Source organism: Mirounga angustirostris, unplaced genomic scaffold, assembly GCF_029215605.1.
Source record: "Mirounga angustirostris isolate CCGP_5_RB_7025 unplaced genomic scaffold, mMirAng1.0.hap1 SCAF_7, whole genome shotgun sequence".
Lineage (NCBI taxonomy): Eukaryota > Metazoa > Chordata > Mammalia > Carnivora > Phocidae > Mirounga > Mirounga angustirostris.
In genome coordinates, this window is record NW_026991715.1 from 113,605,663 (window position 1) to 113,609,625 (window position 3,963).

The 3,963-nt window shown below is 44.2% G+C and overlaps 1 non-coding gene across 1 annotated transcript; it reads right to left on the reverse strand.

Annotated features, from left to right (window-relative positions):
* Positions 1-2,213: 2,213 nt before the first annotated feature.
* On the reverse strand, positions 2,214-2,315 carry LOC123836571 (U6 spliceosomal RNA). Its single transcript, XR_006788982.1, has one exon. It is a non-coding gene; the product is annotated as a U6 spliceosomal RNA (small nuclear RNA).
* Between the last annotated feature and the right edge of the window lie 1,648 nt (positions 2,316-3,963).

The following is a 3,963-nucleotide window of genomic DNA, read 5'->3' on the forward strand; positions in this document are numbered from 1 at the left end:
TTAAGGCTTTTAATTGACTTTGGCATAGATCAGGGACGCCTGGGTGGCTCAGCTGGTTAAGCCTCTGCCTTTGGCTCAGGTCATGATCCTAGGGTCCAGGGATCTAGTCCCACATTGGGCTCCTTGCTCAGCGGGCAGCCTGCGTCTCCCTCTGCCTGCCACTCTCCCTGCTTGTGCATTCTCTCTCTCTCTCTCACAAATAAATAAATAAATAAATAAAATCTTAAAAAAACAAAAAACTTTGGCATAGATCAGAAGAAAAGGAGAACTAGATGGACATCTAGATCCCTGAAATCTACACCTGGGCCTGTCCCTCATCCCTGCAAAAGAAACCCCTGGGGCATTATTTGCTGAAATCTGGATGCACATCAGAATTACATGGGATGGGTCTAATCAGAGATTCTGTTTCACTGGGGCTGGGTAAGATCTAGGCATCTGAACCTTGATAAATCTCTCCAAGTGGATAGAATGTGAGCTATCTTCTGACTCCTGTAGGCTGATGTAAGCTTGAGATCCATTAGCAGAAGAACAATATGTGAAACGAAGGAGGGGACATGCCTCAGAGCTGTGTACAGAACACACAGCTCTGTTGGGCAGTTGGTTGGAGATCTGGGGACCCCACTACCAGAGGAACTTGAACAAGGTCATCACGTGAACAAGACCTGAATGGATGGGGACACAAAGTGACTTTTCATAAGGAAAGCACCAAAGAGGAAATGGTTGACTTTCTGAAGGCCACCCAATGAAATTTATCAATGAAAACACCTAGAAAAGAGACATACATTTCCTTCTGCTTGAAACCGATTTACAAAATTACAAAAGCCAAATACCATAGCGATGAAAACAGTTGAGCATGAAGTTTCATTTTTCTTTCTTAAGTAAACTGTTTGCAAAACTCATGTCTATCAAAAACACTGACCAGTCGAGAGTTAAGGAGAGAAATGCAGCTAGGGTGGCTGAGCTGGATGCCTTTGTCTGAGGTAGTGAAAGGTATCTTCCTGATTATCTGAGGACAGGCAGACCTGATTTTACTTGGATGCATTTCCTTGTAAGCTTTCTGATTGGAACTGAGATTTTTGTCTCTGTGGCTGATAGGCACATTCTACTCACTAAGGATGTCTCTTCTTCTTCAGAGTCCGGACGCATGGACAATATGCCAAAAACTAGCATAACAGTGATCACACATGCGCGTGCGCATGGGCACGCATGTGCAAGAATTGCACAAGCAAAAAACCAACCCCTATAAACTCCTTTTAAATCCTGACAATCATTTTGTGAGGTAGAACTTTTTTTGTGATCTCGATGTGACTATTACCATCATTGTTATTTGCAAAGGAGAGACTACGCCAAATAGCATCCAACTTGGAAATGGCAGAGCCAGGAATTGAACTTCGGTCTTCTGACCACAAATCTAATGCCCAAACAGAACTCCAAGAGGTAAAAACACAGCATTGTGGAGTTTCTTGGGGCTGTCCTAATAAACTGCCCAAACAACAGAAATACATTGTCTCATAGTTCTGGGGGTTGGAAGTCCCAAATCAAGGTGTCTGCATAGCTCTGCTCCCTCTGAAAAACCTGCAAGGAGAAGCATCCCTTGCCTCTTCCTGACTTCTGGTGGTTTGCTGGCAATCCCAGGCACTCCTTGGCTTGTGGATTTGTAACTCTACTCCCCTCATTGTTGCTGGGGTTTTTGCTTGTGTGTCTGTCCGCACAGGGTGTTCTTTTTATAAGGACACCAGTCATATTGGATTGGGGCCCTCCCTACTCCACTAGGAACCTAACTTAAATAATTATATCTGCAACAATCCTATTTTCAAATAGAGTCACATTCTGAGGTACTGGGGGTTAAGTCTTCAATATATCATTTTTGGAGGGGACAGAATTCCACCCATGACATAGTCTTGCATTTTTCCCCTTGAATTATAGTTCCCCAGTGCATATCTTATTATCCCAACTAGATTGTGAATTTCGCAAGGAAAAAAATTCAGTTTTACATCTGAAGGGTCCAACTGGCTGCTTTTGGGCTGGATTTGGCCTACAGGCATTTTTGTCTGCTCTGAAGTATTAGCCTACACAGTGCTTTGGGAGGTTTTCTGAATTAGTCTGTGAGTATTCATTTTTTGATTATTTTTCTTATTGAAGTATAATTATCATACAGTGATATATTAGTTTCCAGTGAACGATATACTGATTCAACAGTTCTATACAATGCTCAAAACGGTGGATGCTTCACGAATTTGCATGTCATCCTTGCACAGAGACCATGCTAATCTCTGTACCATTCCAGTTTTAGTATATGTGCTGCTGAAGTGAGCCTAGTTTGTGACCATTAAAAAGTTTGGGAACTTCAAGTTAAAATCTTGATGTCTGATTTCTATGACAAACCAGAATGTCTGGTTATTTACCAGAGGAACACGGCACCATAGTTCTCATTGCCTGAAGCCTAGCAGGGGGTTCTTAGGTGGGGCAGTGCCCTCCTTGTACCACAGATATATTTATACCCTATTGATTCTGCTTCTCTGGAGAACCTCGATTAATATATTCTTCATTCAGAAATATGTCTAACACCTAAGCCCCTCTTGAGACCTCCATTGTTGTCACTCTGGCGCAGGCCATCATTATCTCTCTTCTGGATGTTACAATTGCAGCATACCTGGAATCCCAGCTATAGCCTATTTTTCTTTTGTTTTCTTCTTCTTCTTTTTTTTTAATATGATTTATTTATTTTAGAGAAAGAGAGCATGTGCGAGTGAGCACGGGGAAGGGGCAGAAGGAGAGGGAGAGAGAGAATCTCCAGCAGACTCCCCACTGAGCGTGAAGCCCAATGCAGGGCTCGATCCCAGGACCCTGAGATCATGACCTGAGCTGAAATCAAGAGTCGGCCACTCAACCAACTGAGCCACCCAGGCGCCTCCAGCCTATTTTTCAAGGAGCAACCAGGGTGACTCTTTAAAGCCATAAGTCCATCATGAGACTCCTCTATTTAGTATCCTCCATTGTCTTCCATCCCACTCACAGTAGAAGCTGAAGTCCTTAGAGGCCTTCAAGGTCCTATGCAATCTGGCCTCCAACTGCTTTCTCCAACCTCATCTCTATACCCTGCCCTGCCTCATGGACTCAACCACACATGCTTTTCCTTCCACTTGCCACCCCTGGTCCAGCCTCAGGGCCTTTGCACCTGCTGCTCTCTCTGCCTGGAAAGCCCTTTGTTCAGGCTAATTCATCTGAGTTACCCATATGCAAGATAGCACTAGTTTCTTGCATCTCAAGAGAAGCAATGACTTTATCCAGAATGGACTTGCCAAAATGTGTGTCTCAGCCAACTGCCTCAGGGTGTCATCTGGGACAGATGGGTTTCCTTTGGTTGGTCTTGGTCATTTGCAATTTTGGATATCTGTTGCTGCACCTGTGTAAGAATGGTGTGCAGGCTAGTCAAGGAGAAATGATAAGTCTAAGCATTTGTCATCATGTGCACGTTAAACCATGGTTTCTCTTCACTGTCTGATTCTCATGTACCTCCCAAAATTTTGAGTGACTACTTTCTAAAGAAACTCTTGCTCTTTTATCTTAAGTCCATGAAAACATCCTAAAACACTGCTTTGGTGAGGGAAAAGGCATGGGACATTATGGGAAGTGGATACTTTAAACAGATGTGCACAGAGGAAACATCCCCCTTGTGATCCCCTATGTGATCCCCCATGTAATTGGAGAGACCCTGTCCCCCGGCCCCCCCTGCCCCCGCCCTAGTCCTCCTCTCCTGGGCTTTCCATAGTGATCAGCAAGCTCTGAGGGTTCACTATCAGATCATCGAATTGTTTTTCACTGTGGTCACGGCAAGAGCTTGTATATTAGAAAAGTGAAGCTCCCGAGCTGCGGAGTCAATTAGACCTGGCTCCAGTCCTGAATCTGACGTTCGTAGATAGCGGGGCTTTGGACAAGTTATACGCCCCTCTTCACGAGTTT